The sequence below is a fragment of the Malaclemys terrapin genome, chromosome 23 (assembly GCF_027887155.1).
Source record: "Malaclemys terrapin pileata isolate rMalTer1 chromosome 23, rMalTer1.hap1, whole genome shotgun sequence".
Lineage (NCBI taxonomy): Eukaryota > Metazoa > Chordata > Testudines > Emydidae > Malaclemys > Malaclemys terrapin.
The window spans coordinates 7,010,316-7,026,973 of NC_071527.1; positions in this window are offsets into that span (position 1 = coordinate 7,010,316).

Genomic DNA, 16,658 nt, shown 5'->3' on the forward strand with positions numbered 1-16,658 from the left:
GGAGGTGATAACGCTGGGGGTGGGGTGTGTGTGTGTGTGCTGGACCAGGCTATATGGGGGCAGAGAGGAAAGCAGGGCGGGGGGGATCTGTGCCGGGGAAAAGGTAGCTCTGCTTCCATCCAGCCCTGCTGAGAAATAAAACCTTTCCTTAAGAAGGAAATAAATAAATAAACTCTGCAGGCGTAGAGAACCACCGGGGGCCGGGGGGGGGGGGGGGGGGAGAACAACCTTGCCTTATTATCGCTCGGCTCCTCGTAAACGTCAGGTCGGTAACTCCTGGATGCTCCATCTCAGGAGCAAATAAAGTTCCCCTCGTTAACAGGGGGCTCGTTTGTGTCGTTCTTTTGTTGGGCTTTGCTTGCCATTTTGCTGGCTCTTGGGGTAAAGCTGCAGCACTGCCCACTCCCCCCGCCCCCGCACTCTCCTCACATCCCTCCGGGATCAACAGGCCAGGATGGGCCCCATGCACCCCCACTGGCCTCTCTGTAAGTGCCAGGAGTGGGTGGCCCAGGGGTTTGGAAGTTGTGCATCGGGCCGTTTAGCTCTGTCCCCTTCCCAGTTCCTAGTACCTTTGGGTTCAGACTCTAAAGCAGGGGTGGCCAACCTGAGCCTGAGAAGGAGCCAGAAATTACCAGTGTACATCACCAAAGAGTCAGCGGTCCCCCATCAGCTCCCTCTCCCCGCTCCCAGCACCTCCCACCCACCGGCAGCCCCGCCGATCAGCACCGCCCCCTCTCCCCCCGCACCTCCTGATCAGCTGTTTTGTGGGGTGCAGGAGGCTCTGGGGTTGAGGGGGGAGGAGCGAGGGCAGGGCAGGCTCAGAGGAGGGGTCAGGAAGGGGTATAGTGGGGGCAGGGCATGTGGCAGAGCCAGGGGTTGAGCAGTGAGCATCCCCCGGCACATTGGAAAGTTGGTGCCTGTAGTTCCAGCCCCGGAGTCGGTGCCTATACAACTTCTGAAGAGCCACAGGTTGGCCACCCCTGCTCTAACGGGCTGGATCATCACCTTGTGATCCAGCTGGGCTGTACGGCCTCACGAGCAGGAGGAGACACTGACAATCCCCCCTTCTCCCATGGGGGAAGGCACCTCCACCAGCCCTTTATATCAGCCCGGATTGAGTCCCCCTCTGCACCAGCCCGCCCTGCCTGACCACCTGTGTGCATGGGGGGATGGGTGGCTGGGCAGTTGGTCCCCACAGCTGCAGAGGCTCTAGATGCAAGTACCCCGCACAGAGGCCTCCTTTCGCCCCTTCACAGGTGTGTGCCTGAGATCACAACTGAGCTCAAAGTGCTTCACGGCTATTAATGGAGCCTCATCCCCAGCTTGATGGGCCAATATCATTACTCCCATTTTACTGACGGTGAAATTGAGGCACAGAGAGGGGAAGTGAATCGTTCCAGCAGTAAGTAGCAGAGCCAAGAGTTGAACCCAGGAGTCCTGGCTCCCAGGCCTATTCTGTGGCCACTCGATCATACTCCCTCCTTTTTACCAGGCAAGGGGAGGGGCCTGGGATCTGGCTAAACTGGTTTAATGCAACAAAACACAAGGCCCCAGTGGGATCCTGCAAGCCCCAAGTAACCAGGGTCTGGAGCACCAGGGGACTGGGCTTTATGGTTGGGAGCCCATCATGTGATCAGGGTGACACAGCCACATGACTGGGATTGATATCAATGAGTCCAATAGCTCCTGCCATAACTAGGCTGTGATACGGCCATACAGAACCTTCTCCTGCTGCCTTTAAAGAAAGCCCCACTCAGTCACGCGTCTGGTTGCTTGACATAATCTCAAGAAATGTGACCTGAGTGTAACTGACACAGCAGTATCTGCCTGAGCGTGCAGAGTGCCTGAGCCAATGGCTCTGAGAGAGAGGAGCTGTCCCAAGAGTAACCAATGCAGTGCCCTCTGCCTAAGCCTGCTGTGAGCTCTGACATTAGCTCTGACACAGGAGATGCAATACAGCTCAGAAGCCAGGCCATAGATGAGAATGAGGTCACGCGGTACCTGAATTACAAACTCCATGATGGCTCAGGAAGAGGGGACTCCTTGGAGCATCATGGGAGATGTAATCTGGCCAGGGAGCCAGGCCCATAGAGGAGAATAGGAGCATGAGGTGCTTGAACTACAAATCCTATGGGAAACTGTGGTGCCCCATGGGAGATGTAGTCCACCCAGAGAGCCTACCTACAGAGGAGAAGGAAGGCACCGAAACTACAACTCCCATGATGCACTGCAGCATCATTCCCAAATCTAAATGTTCAGTTTTCTATTTTTTGCTGACAAATCAACATTTTTCATGGCGCAAAGCCTGGGAGGTCAGCTGGAGTAAGGGCAGACACTGATAGGACTGGGGGAGGGGTCAGAGGTTGGGGTAAAATGGAAGGGGTAGTAAATCAAATGTCCAGAACCAGTGGGAGACAGGAGCTGTAGGCCCTGAGATGCGGGAGTGTGTGTGTGTCATTCTGGGGGAGCCTAGAACTTTAACAAAGGGGGTGTGGGGAGAGGGCTGGCCATAGGCACAGCAGCAAGGGGACCCACACATTCTTGGGTTGTGCCCATCTCCACCTGGCACTGGGGCTGATGGGGAAGGCAGCTCTCGGACGGCCCCCCTCGCTCCTCCCAGCACCAGGAGGCAGCTTCCACTCTGACTGCTCCTTGCCCCCCAGCAGCAGGACCAGAGGTGTCTAGGGCCCAAATACCAGGGTGATGGGCATATCAGAAATGCACGCAGACATTTTCCCTGGCCCTATTCCCATGCTGTGGCAGCTGCGGGCACCACGCTCCCAAGATCAGCCCCAGGGCAGGGGTGGGGGTCAGAGTTCCCTACGCTGGTGCGTGGCAATCCTGTCTCTTGCCCTGGCCCGGCGCCCAGCCCCGCTGACAGCCCTAATTGCTATTATGTCACGCTGAGTTATGGGTGACATTTGCGAGCTGGGAGCCCTCCCAGCGGGTTGCGGCCAGAACACGTTTCAGCTATAACTCACCAGCCTGGTCAATGGACCATCAGTCCCGGGTGTGTAAATCCAGGTCTCCCCTGCCTTATCCACCTGGCTCCAGCCTCCCCTGCCAGGTCAGTGTCTGAGCTCATGGAGACCCATGTAGCCAGCTGCCCTGGCCAGGAGGGCCTGCCCAGGGCTGGCTTTAGGTCGATTCGCCCGATTCCCCGGAATCGGGCCCCACGCCTAAGAGGGCCCCGCGCACTCCCACCAGCGGCGGTCATCTTCGGGGGCCCCTCCCCCCTGGCCAGAGCGCCGGCCGGAGCGCAGCAGCCCCGTGACCCCGGCTGGACCGCCGGCCAGAGCACGGCAAGCCCTGCGGCCCCGCTCTCCTGGCCAGAGCGCCGGCCAGAGCGCCGGCTGTAGCACGGCAAGCCCCATGGCCTGACCTCCCCCAGCTGGCAATCAAGGTGCCGCCCCAGGAATCAGGCCCCGCACTTGCTAAAGCCAGCCTTGGGCCTGCCACATAATGCCCTGCCAGAGTGACTGACATACCCCCTGATGCTCTATTGATTTAAGGCTGTACTGGGGGGCTTGAACTCAGAACCTGTGTGTGTGGAAGGAGCCTTCGAAATCCAAGGGAGTCTCTGTGTCTCAGCTCAGAATCCCTGGAACTTGTCCTTCCCCCACACCAGCACATGATGCTGAATGACACGTGTGTGTGTGTGTGTGTGTGTGTGTGTGTGTGTGCGCACGCGCACCCTCAGCTGCCTGCTTCTCTGCCATATGTGTGCCAAACTCCAGCCCTGCTGGAGCCCTGGGGTGCCACCTTGGAGGACCAGTGGAACTCCCCGCTGAAAGACATTCTGATGGTCAATGGCTCGTTCAGGCGAGGGAGCATGGTTTCTGCCGCGTTCCCGATCCGCCGGGCTCAGGGCACCATTTCTCTTTAAGGTGCAGATGATGGGAAGAAAATTTGGCTCCGTCTGATCTTTGCCCGCGCAAGGAGCAGGCGGCCAGCAGCATTGTGATTCTTATTTCTAGTCCAGGGGTAGCGAAAGGCCCTCTTAACCTTTGACCCGTGACCTGAGTGCAGGGGACAGGATAAAGAATCATTGATATCTTAGATAAAGTCACAGTGTTTGTTAAATGGGTGCAAATGAAACTAAAGCTGCAATGCAAGCCGGAATAAGCAAAGAAACTTCAAGATTACTTTAAAATGGGCTTTGCAGGGGGTCTGAGACTAAGTATTTAGCCTGAGGTTTAGCCGTAATAGTCGTTAGCATAAAGCAACATTAGGCTCAATATAAATTAGTAACCTTGGGTTGGAAGATGTAGCAATACGTATCTTGAAATAGACTCTTAGCAACTAGCTTAGGCTTGATTTAGCTAGGGTTACCATATTTTGTGCCTCCTAATGGAGGACACTCCCGGGGGCCCCGGCCCCGCCCCCAGTCCCGCCCACGCCCCCGCCCCAACTCCGCCCCCTCCCAAAGTCTCCGCCCCCTCCCCTGCTTGAAGCCTGAAGCAGGTAAGGGGAAGTGGGGGGGGGGGGAGGAGGCGCGGCCCAGGCTGGCCCCCGGCGGCTCCAGCCTGGGTCGGCTCGGGCCCTGGCCGACCACCCCCGGCGCACCCCCCGGCTCCCAGCCCCGCGGGCCCGGCTCCCAGCTCCCCGACCCCGGCCCGGCTCCCAGCCCCGCGGGCCCGGCTCCCGGCTCCCCGACCACGAATCCCGGCTCCCCGACCCCGGCTCCCGGCTCCCAGCCCCGCGGGCCCGGCTCCCGGCTCCCCGACCCGGCTCCCGGCCCCGCGGGCCTGGCTCCCGGCTCCCCGACCCCGGCCCCCGGCTCCCAGCCCCGCCGGCCCCCGGCTCCCGGCTCCCCGACCCCGGCCCGGCTCCCAGCCCCGCGGGCCCGGCTCCCGGCTCCCGGCTCCCCGACCCCGGCTCCCGGCTCCCAGCCCCGCGGGCCCGGCTCCCGGCTCCCCGACCCGGCTCCCGGCCCCGCGGGCCTGGCTCCCGGCTCCCCGACCCCGGCCCCCGGCTCCCAGCCCCGCCGGCCCCCGGCTCCCGGCCCCGCGGGCCCGGCCAGGCTCCCGGCTCCCGGCCCCGCGGGCCCGGCTCCCGGCCCCGCGGGCCCGGCCCCCGGCCCCCGGCTCCCGGCCCCGCGGGCCCGGCCCCCGGCCCCCGGCTCCCGGCCCCGCGGGCCCGGCCCCCGACTCCCCGGCCCCGCGGGCCCAGACCGGCCCGGCACTGCGACCCCGGCCCGGCTCCCGGCCGGGCACCATGCCCCCGGCCCCGCACAAAGAGGCCCCGGCCGAGCCTCCCGATTTTCCCGGACATGCCCGGCTTTGGGGGATTTCCCCCCGGACGGGGATTTGAGCCCCCAAAAGCCGGACATGTCCGGGAAAATCCGGACGTATGGTAACCCTAGATTTAGCCCGATTTTGGGACTTCTCTGCCCACATTGCACGGTAACATGTGTGACAGACCCAGACCAGTGGGGTACAGGAGTCTCGTAGAGGGCAAATATACTGGTCACTGGATGAGTAGTTTTCTGTATCCTGAGTGACCAGAGCAGGGGCTGCACTAGAGTAATCAGGAACCTGCTAGAACCAGTTAAGGCAGGCAGGCTAATTAGGACACCTGGAGCCAATTAAGAAGAAGCTGCTAGAATCAATTAAGGCAGGCTAATCAGGGCATCTGGGTTTTAAAAGGAGCTGACTTCAGTTTGTGGTGTGAGTGTGAGGAACTGGGAGCAAGAAGCGCAAGGAACTGAGCGTGAGAGGGTGTGTTGCTGGAGGACTGAGGAGCACAAGTGTTATCAGACACCAGGAGGAAGGTCCTGTGGTGAGAATAAGGAAGGTGTTTGGAGGAGGCCATGGAGAAGTAGCCCAGGGAGTTGTAGCTGTCATGCAGCTTTTACAGGAGGCACTATAGACAGCTGCAGTCCACAGGGCCCTGGGCTGGAACCCGGAGTAGAGGATGGGCCCGGGTTCCCCCCAAACCTCCCAGGTGACCTGGACTGTGGGTTCTTCCAGAGGGGAAGGACTCTGGGCTGTTCCCCAACCCACATGATGAATTTCTGAGGCAAGAAAATCCGCCAATAAGCACAGGACCCACCAAGATAGAGGAGGAACTTTGTCACACTGGTATCAGGAGTGGGATCTTGGGGTGCACAGCGCGGCGGAAGAAGGACTTAAAAAAGAAGGATTTAAAAAAACAAAAAAAAGGGAGAGGGTTTATTTTTTTTTCACCACAATGGATGACGTAGTGCGGGCACTGATACAAGCTACGGCGGTCCATCAGGAGGCTACCCGTGTCCAGGCAGCCGCCCAACAGGAGGCAATGCGGCTGCAGCAAAAGTAATCGCCTGCTTATGGACCAGGCTGCTTGAGACCGAGCTATGTTGTGGGAACTGGTAAACCAGGTAAAGTCCCTTACAGACCTGAATCGCGGCCATGATGGGACGCGGCTCATACAGGCCAGCCATTGGCTGCAGAAAATGACACGGGAGGATGATGTAGAGGCATACCTTCTGGCCTTTGAGAGGACAGCCCTACGGGAGGCCTGGCCTCGAGATCAGTGGTCTGGCATCCTTGCCCCATTCCTGTGTGGGGAGGCCCAGAAGGCCTACCATGATCTGCCTGAAGAGGCTGCGGCAGACTACCCCCAGCTGAAAGCAGAGATCCTGGCCAGGTCTGGGGTAACGACAGCAGTGTGGGCCCAGCACTATCATGGTTGGAGGTACCAGGAAGACCAAACCCCGCGGTCCCAATTATATGACCTCATCCATCTCACACGAAAGTGGTTGCAAACAGAGTCCCGGAGTCCGGAAGAGATACTAGCGGTTCTGGTCATTGACCGATACATGAGCGGACTACCACCAGACCTTCGTGCCTGGGTAAGCCAGAACGAACCCTCCACCTATGACGAGGTTGTCGCCCTGGTAGAGAGGCGAAGGACAGCGAGGGAGCTGACCCGACCAGTTAAGGAAGAGGCACCCCGGGTTAAACTAGCAGCACCAAGCCCTAAAGTTCGGGTGACTGGGCCACCAGGAGGGCCCAGGTGGAAAAAGAGAGAGGCTGAAGGCCCATCAGAGGCCACAAAGTGTCGGAGCACTGAGGGAGAAGAGGATTGGGATGTTAGACTGCCCAAACCAAGAGACCAGGGAACGCCTAGGGCTCCATACAGATGTTATGCCTGCGGGGAGTGGGGACACATAGCTGCACAGTGTCCCAATGCTGAGGAGCCTATGCAGTGTAACCTGGGGAACTGGGCAGATCCATGCTCCCTAATCCACCTTGTGGGGGTCTCACTAACCCCACATATGTATACCAGACCAGTGAAACTAAATGGGGTAGGGACCACGGCACTGGTTGATTCGGGGAGTGCTATCACGCTTATCTCAGGGAAGCTCGTGAAGCGTAGTCAGCTGCTGCAGGCTAAACGTACGGGGATAACATGTGTCCATGGGACAGTTAGTTACTACCCCACCATCCCAGTAAAAATCGAGATCCAAGGGAACACTACTGAGGTAGCAGCAGGGGTAGTCCCTAAACTCCCATACCCGGTGCTCATAGGGAGGGACTTCCCAGGGTTTGGAAACTTACTCCCAGTAGGGGGATTGGAGAAAGATGAGGACCCTAAAATTGATGAGGCATCCACAGCACTGTCAACCCCCAATCTTCTCTGAAATATCCCCAGATTTGTTCTCCACTCCCAGACAGGGTAGAAAGACAAAAAGGGAAAGAAGGGCAGCTAAGGCCTTGGGAACCTGAATACTGACCCAAAGCCAGAGGGTCGCTCTTGTAGATAGGTGGACCTGCGCAGCTGAAAAGGAGGCCACGCAGGAAGGAGCAACACCTGAGTCTGACCCCCACCCTAATGCTTCTGAATCAGTAGAGGCAACAGAGACTGGGCCCCTAGATCTTGGGCAGATTAGCCCCGGGAGAGGAAATTTTGGACGCGACCAGGCAGAAGACCCAAGGTATGACAACATTAGGAAGGAGGTGACTGAAATAGATGGGGTCCCCGTGGAAGGGAAAACCCAGGGACCAGGACCCTACTTCATAATGAAGAAGGATCTCTTATACCGGGTTGCACCAGTACAGGGGCAGAAGGTACAGCAGATTCTAGTACCTCAAAAACACCAGAACGCTGTATTAAGTCTTGCTCATTGTCATCTTTTTGGGGGGCATTTGGGGGTAGAGAAAACCCTGGCACGAGTCCTATGACTGTTCTTCTGGCCCGGAGTACATGAAGAAGTGCGGAGGTACTGTGCCTCCTGCCCGGAGTGTCAGCTGCACAGTCCCCATCCCCACTTGAGGGCACCTTTAGTACCCCTTCCCATCATAGAGGTCCCCTTCGAGCGAATAGCCATGGACTAGTGGGACCCCTGGAGAAGACGGCTCGGGGCCACCAATATACACTTGTTGTTTTAGACTATGCTACTCGCTACCCAGAAGCCGTCCCCCTGCGGAACACGGCCTCTAAAACTATAGCCAAATAGCTGGTGGGGATCTTTGCCCAAATGGGGCTACCGAAGGAGATATTAACCGACCAAGGAACCCCATTTATGTTGAAGCTAATGAAGGATCTCTGTACGCTGCTCCATATACATACCCTGACAACTTCGGTCTACCATCCGCAGATTGATGGGTTGGTAGAAAGGTTTAACCGAACCCTCAAGGCTATGATAAGGAAGGTGGTAAGTCGGGACGGGAAGGATTGGGACACCCTACTACCCTACCTTATGTTTGCTATCCGGGAGGTACCACAGGCCTCAACTGGGTTTTCCCCCTTCGAGTTATTATACGGGCGTCACCCCCGTGGCATACTAGATATCGCCAAAGAGATCTGGGAAGAGGAACCCAATGAGGGGAGAAATATAATAGAGCATGTAATGCAGATGTGAGACCGGATAGCCCGGGTTACCCCTATTGTACGGGAACATTTGGAGAAGGCACAGGAGGCCCAGAGAACCCATTATAATCGCCAGGCAAAAGTGCGACAGTTCCAACCAGGGGATCGGGTTATGGTGTTGGTACCCACGGCAGAAAGCAAGCTTCTGGCCCAATGGCAGGGGCCCTATGAGGTGGTTGAACCTGTGGGGGAAGTAACCTACAAGGTGTGGCAGCCAGGACGCAGAAAACAAGAACAGATTTATCACATTAACCTTCTGAAACCCTGGCATGCACAAGAGGCATACACAATGGTCCAAAAAGACCTAACCCAGGAAAACAAGCCTTCCAAACAGGTGAGAGTGTCTCCCGATTTAACACCAGACCAGAAGAATGAGGTGTCTGAGATGATCTTCCGGAACCAAGATGTGTTCTCAACAAAACTGGGTCGAACAACCGAGACATATCACCACATCGTCACGAACCCTGGGGCCAGAGTAACAATGAGGCCCTATCGGGTGCCAGCGGCAAAAAGGGAGGAAATAAAAGCAGAAGTAAAAAAAAATGCTGGAGTTGGGGATCATCGAAGAATCCCACAGTCAGTGGTCCAGCCCAATCGTGCTGGTGCCCAAACCTGATGGCACCACAAGATTTTGCAATGACTTCCGGCGACTAAACGAAGTATCCCAGTTCGACGCGTACCCCATACCTTGCATAGATGAGCTAGTGGACCATCTGGGTAATGCCCGGTACTTGACTACCCTAGACTTGACAAAAGGGTACTGGCAGATTCCCCTTGCAGAAGACGCAAAGGAAAAGACTGCATTCTCTACACCAGAGGGTCTTTCTCAATATACTTTCCTCCCTTTTGCACTACAGGGGGCCCCAGCTACCTTCCAGCGTCTCATGGACAAGCTATTACGCCCGCATAACAGTTATGCTGCTGCCTACTTGGACGATGTGGTCATTCATACCCCAGACTGGGAAACCCACCTGGAGAAGGTGGAGGCAGTCCTCGATACCTTCAGCCTAGCTGGCCTTACAGCAAACCCTGCCAAGTGCGCTGTAGGGTTTACAGAGGCCAAATATCTTGGCTACATTGTGGGAAAAGGTCTGGTAAAACCCCAAGTGAACAAGTTAGAGGCCATCCAAAATTGGCCCCAACCAAGTCTCAAGAAACAAGTCCGGGCGTTCCTAGGTGTGGTGGGGTATTACCGACAATTTATCCCCCACTTTGCCACAAGGGCAAGCCCCCTGACAGACCTAGTGAAAGCCCGTGGACCTGATCTGGTAAGATGGTCTGACGCAGCTGAGGAAGCATTCACAGACCTACGGACTGCCCTCTGCAGTAACCCCGTACTGATAGCCCCTGATTTCACCAAGGAGTTTATCCTGCAGACGGATGCATCGGAAATAGGGTTGGGGGCCATTCTATCACAGATGGTCGGGGAGGAGGAACACCCAATTCTATACTTCAGTCGGAAACTCCTTCCAAGGGAACAAAAATATGCAGTGGTGGAGAGAGAATGCCTCACTGTAAAATGGGCCATGGAAACATTGCGCTACTACCTGCTTGGGTGCAGATTTGTCCTCGTGACCGACCACGCCCCTCTTCAATGGATGCAGCGGAAAAAGGAGAAGAACGCAAGGGTGACCAGATGGTTCTTATCCCTCCAACTTTTCCAGTTCCATGTGCAACACAGAGCAGGGAGCCGTCATGGCAACGCTGACAGCTTGTCACGTGTGCACTGTCTGGCGTCTCAAGCTGCCCAACCCCTTGGCGTTGAGCAGGGGGGAGGGATATGTGACAGACCCAGACCAGTGGGGTACAGGAGTCTGGTAGAGGGCAAATATACTGGTCACTGGATAAGTAGTTTTCTGTTCCCTGAGTGACCAGAGCAGGGGCTGCACTAGAGTAATCAGGAACCTGCTAGAACCAGTTAAGGCAGGCAGGCTAATTAGGACACCTGGAGCCAATTAAGAAGATGCTGCTAGAATCAATTAAGGCAGGCTAACCAGGGCACCTGGGTTTTAAAAGGAGCTCACTTCAGTTTGTGGTGCGAGTGTGAGGAGCTGGGAGCAAGAGGCGCAAGGAGCTGAGAGTGAGAGGGTGTGTTGCTGGAGGACTGAGGAGCACAAGCGTTATCAGACACCAGGAGGAAGGTCCTGTGGTGAGAATAAGGAAGGTGTTTGGAGGAGGCCATGGGGAAGTAGCCCAGGGAGTTGTAGTTGTCATGCAGCTGTTACAGGAGGCACTATAGACAGCTGCAGTCCACAGGGCCCTGGGCTGGAACCCAGAGTAGAGGGTGGGCCCGGGTTCCCCCCAAACCTCCCAATTGACCTGGACTGTGAGTTCTTCCAGAGGGGAAGGTTTCTGGGCTGTTCCCCAAACCACATGATGAATCTCTGAGGCAAGAACATCCGCCAATAAGCGCAGGACCCACCAAGATAGAGGAGGAACTTTGTCACACATGCAATCTGTTGCAAATACAGCCAACAACAGCTGGATTCCCCAGAACGGGCAGCGGGAATGACAGAGATGGACAAAAGGCCAGGACGTTATCAAAGAGGGTCTCTGAGATAGGAGGGCCTAAGGAATAGGTGCATGAAAGGGAATCAAACCTGAGCCTCAGCGGGATCCTGGGATGGCAGGACAGGGGCAACCCTAATGCTTCTGTCACCTTACGGGGAACCCACAGCCCTGCTGTGTCCTCGCTGATCCATTTCCGTGATGTGGATGCTGCTGTCATCCCGAGCCTCTTTTTCTAGTGCTGTGATTTTTGCATATATCGAGCGTGGTGTGAATAAAACTCACCAGTCGTCTTCTCCAGAATCAGGCTCCGAACAGCTGCCCAAGAACGAACCTCTTCTTAGCAGCAAGTGCAGAGTGCACCCCAAACTAGTCATAAGGCAACCACCCCAACCGAGCTCAGGGCCCTGTTGTGTTTGGGGCTGCACAGACCCGGAGTTGGGGGCAGTCCTTGACCCAAAGACAGCATTGACTAATTAGACATGGAGTGGGGGAGAAACAGAGAGACAGGGAGAGGAAAGGTTGCCCAGAGCTGGGACTGGAAGCCAGGTGTTCTGAGTCCCAGCCCAATGGCTGGGGCTCTGCATGTTACTAGGGGTGGAGCTGCAGGTGTGGGGTGCTGTATTGGAGGGTCTTGCCATTTGTTATCAAAGCCAGGGCGGTTCCTATGCTAGGGGGGAAGCTGTTCTGCCTCCCTGCATCCCCTGTACCTCTTGTAGTTTCCACAGGGTGCAAAGGGGCCTGCTTCCTCTGTGGCCATTTACCCACACCAGTGCAAAGTGGGGTGACACTCAGCCATTCCCTCCTGTCTAGGGCATGGCAGAGTGGCAGGACATGGGGGACCTGGTCCCCCCAGCTTTCCCTGAGACTTGAGCGGGGCCTGGTGACCAGGAGTCCCAGCACGTCTCCCATGTCATTGACTAAACCTTGGGACGTCAAGCGATCACCGCGGAGCCATTGGCTAGCCCCCTCTAGCAGAGTCACCCAGGGAGAAGCTGCGTCTCCCCAACTCAGCGCCGATCAAACAGCTGGAGAAAGACCCTGGGCCTGGTTCTACTCACCAGGTTTCCTGGGGAGGGGGGTGTCACACCCCCATGATCCGAGGAGGGGGACTCAGGTTGGGGAGCGATTCACGCCCACCTATGTACAAGGCACGAGAGATCTGGCCCCATCTGGGCAGTGTCTCCTTCCCCCCAGCAGGATGAGGTGGGGTGTGTGAGGGTGGATGACCCTTGGTCCTGCCCATGTTTCCCCATGGCACCCTGATCCTGCCTGCCTGAGCTCCGCCCTCCTCATGGCAACATTTAATATCAAATGATAATTCCCGGGGCTGCTTTTTGTAATGCTTGAGATCATAGAAATTTAGGACGGGGAGGGAGCTTGAGAAGTCGTCTAGTCCAGTCCCCGGCACTGAGGCAGGGCCAAGTCAACCTAGACCAGGCCTGACAGGTGTTTGTCTGACTTGGTTTTAAAAACCTCCAGTGACGGAGATTCTACAACCTCCCCAGGTTGGTTCTGTAAGACAGTGGCCCAGCTGACGGAGCCAGTCGGGGGAAGATGGCTGCCAAGGAACAGGTCCATAACCCGGGTGCACCTGCCGTCGGTTGGTCTCTGAAAATTGTATGTTCAAGCGGAACTGTGGGTAAAACACGTGGTTAATGCCACTCCTCTGCTGAATGGAAGCAGGAGTCAGGGCCTGGCTGCTTGGTTCCCATCAGAGGAGACCTCAGTGACAGTGCCTGGGTATTAGTGCAAGTTGTTTATCCACACTACATACATCAGACCTGGGACAGAGGTGGTCACAAACAGCAGGCCAGCTACTACCTCTTTTTGAACTCCCAGCCCAAAAAGCAGTGTTTCCAATTCTTGCAATTTTTGGTGTATTTTTAAAGCCCCCGCCCCCCAAAGTTCCCAGAAACTATCAGAATTTCAGTATTCATTTTAAAAATAAAAGTAAGTTGCTAGCCTTTCGGGAGCTTCCATTCTCCCAGCCTCGCAACACAACCAGATCTCCCTTTTCTAGGCCAGTCATTATTTTATAGATATTTGTCACATCCAACTCCCCTCTAAGGTAACAAGCCTCATCTTTTCAATCTCCTTCCATAAGAGTGTTTCCTGGCACTTGAATCATCTTCTCTGATCACCCTCTAGTTCTGCAATATCCTTTTGGAGACAGGGTGACCTGGGCTGCATACAGGCTCCAGAAGACTAGAAGAGGCCTTGCCATTGAATCATATAAGAACATACGAATGGCCATACTGGGTCAGAGCAGTGGTCCATCTAGCCCTGTATCCAGTGGCCAGTGCAGATGCTTCCGAGGGAAGGAACAGACCAGGGCAAATCTGAGTGATCCATCCCCTGTTGTCCAGTCCCAGCTTTTGGCAGTCAGAGGCTTAGGGACACTCAGTGCGTGGGGTTGTGTCCCTGACTATCTTGGCTAATGGCCATTGATGGACCTGTCCTCCATCCACTTATCTAATTCTTTTCTGAACCCAGTTATACTTTTGACCTCCACAACATCCCCTGACAGTATTTTCATCTGGAATACTGTGTCCAGTTTTGGGCCCCACACTACAAGAAGGATGTGGAAAAATTGGAAAGAGTCCAGCGGAGGGCAACAAAAATGATTAGGGGTCTGGAGCACATGACTTATGAGGAGAGGCTGAGGGAACTGGGATTGTTTAGTCTCCAGAAGAGAAGAATGAGGGGGGATTTGAAAGCAGCCTTCAACTACCTGAAGGGGGGTTCCAAAGAGGATGGAGCACGGCTGTTCTTAGTGGTGGCAGATGACAGAACAAGGAGCAATGGTCTCAAGTTGCAGTGCGGGAGGTCCAGGTTGGATATTAGGGAACACTATTTCACTAGGAGGGTGGTGAAGCACTGGAATGCGTTACCTAGGGAGGTGGTGGAGTCTCCTTCCTTGGAGGTTTTTAAGGCCCGGCTTGACAAAGCCCTGGCTGGGATGATTTAGTTGGGAATTGGTCCTGCTTTGAGCAGGGGATTGGACTAGATGACCTCTTGAGGTCCCTTCCAACCCTGATATTCTATGATTCCTTCTCTTTGTTTTTAAAGCTGCTGCCTGTTAATTTCATTGGTTGACCCCTGGTTCCTGTGTGATGGGAAGGGGTACAGCACTAGACTGTTCTCAGTGGTACCAGATGACAGAACAAGGAGTAATAGTCTCAAGTTGCAGTGGGGGAGGTTTAGGTTGGATATTAGGAAAAACATTCTCACTAGGAGGGTGGCTGGGGCAGGGGGATGGGGCTCAGGGATGGGGCATGGGCTTATCGCCTGTGACTCCCGATCAGTGGCACAGTGGGTGGGCTAAGGCAGGCTTCCTGCCTGTCCTGACTCCGTGCTGTGCCCCAGAAGCAGCCAGCAGGTCCAGCTCCTAGGCTGAGGCACCACAGGCAGCTCTGCACGCTGCTCTCACCTGCAGGCACCGCCCCCGCAGCGCCCATTGGCTGCGGTTCCTGGCCAATGGGAGTACAGAGCCAGTGCTCGGGGCGGGGGCAGCATGCAGAGCCCCGTGGCCCCGCTGCCTAGGAGCTGGACCTGCTGGCTACTTCTGGGGTGCAGCAAGGAGCCAGGATAGATAGGGACTAGCCTGCCTTAGCTCCACAGAACCGCCGACTGGACTTTTAACGGCCCGGTCAGCAGTGCTGACCAGAGCCACCAGGGTCCCTTTCTGACTGGGTGTTCCAGTTGAAAACCGGACACCTGGTCACCCTAAGGAACCCCCAGAGCTGTGGTTCTGGGAGCTGGGCAGCTCCGGCTATGGCTGCCCGGGCAGGGTCGGGGCTGCTGGGCTCTAGAGTGGCTGCTGCTGGGCTTAGCGTTCCCACCCTGCCCCTGCCCTGCCTCTTACCTGCAAGGTCCCATCCCTGTCCTGCCCCCATCCCTCACTCCTCCTCCTCCCCCCGTCCCCTGTAGCTCACCGGATCATCTCAAGGAGCCTGATGCAGCCCCAGCTGAGCAGGGGCTGGTGCGGGTTAATGACCCAGTGCCTCCCTCCGCTCTGTGGTAACCAGAGTTTTGGTTCCAGGTGCCATTGAGGGTTGTCAGGTCCCCTTCTTGAGCTGACCTTCCGGTCAAAAAATGGGCACCCGGCAATCCTAAATGGCACCCGGGCACAGAAACCAAAAACCGGAGTGTCCAGACGGGTGGAACCCGAGCTGGGTCAGGGCCTTGAGGGAAGCCTGTGCTCTGCACCGACAGCCGGGCCTGCTCTCTGTGTGCCGCCGTGCTGAGGAAATATCGCGGGAGTCGATCGATGTTTCTGTCACCTGTAAGCTGGGGAGGGGAGCAAGGAGATGAGACTGGGACGTAGAGGGGCTGGAATGGCCGCCACGGTGTCAGAGAACCCGAGGGCCTTCCTTAGTAAAATTCTGGCTGTGCTTCCGTCCAGGACAACGCTTTGCCTCTTGCCCCATTGATGCCTGAGCCTCATCATCAGCCTCTTGTGTGGGACCTGGTCGAAGGCCTTTTGGAAGTCTAAATAAATGACATCACATTAAGTTTGTCCACTTCTTTACTGACACGTACGAAGGCTTTGAAGAGATCGGCAAGACGCCATTTTCCTTAGCAGAATCCCTGCTGCTCATCTTCCAGTTGCTTTGTTATTTGATTGTTAATGATCATTCCAACCTATCGCCAGGCCCAGATGTACAGCGCACAGCTCTGTAATCGCCCAGATCCGCTCTAGTTTTCTTGAATACAGGCGCGACATTCGCAACCCTTGGAGACTCTTGAGCGGCGACTGCTTTTAATGAGAGACTGCGTGGGAGCAGCTCGGCTACTTCATACTCGAGCTCCATCAGAACCCTGGGCTGGACCCTCTGGGTCTGATGACGTACCGTGTTTTAAATGGCCTTGGCCCTTCCCCTTCTGGCACCTCCATCTCTGAGGGCCCTTCACCTTCAAGAGCAGGAAGGAGCAGATCCCGGGCTGGCCAGTGGCACTGTAACAGGGGGGGGCCATGACCTCCCCATTTTTTACCGGCCATAAGGGCTAGTGACAGGAGAGGGGGCGGAGATGAGCGAGCGGGGAATGGGGTCATGGGGGAAAGAGGCAGTGCAGGGGCGGGACTTCAGGGGAATGGGCAGTGCAGGGGCAGGGTCTTGGGGAAGGGATGGTGTGAGGGTGGGAGTTGGGGGGAATGGGCGGTGTGAGGGCGGGGCCTCATGGAGACGGGGCGGTGCAGGGGGGGGGATAGGGCCACGGTTTGGGCACCTGTGCCCCTCTCTCCATTTTTAGGGTGCTTCTGCAGCTCCTGGGGGAGGAATCTCCCCAAC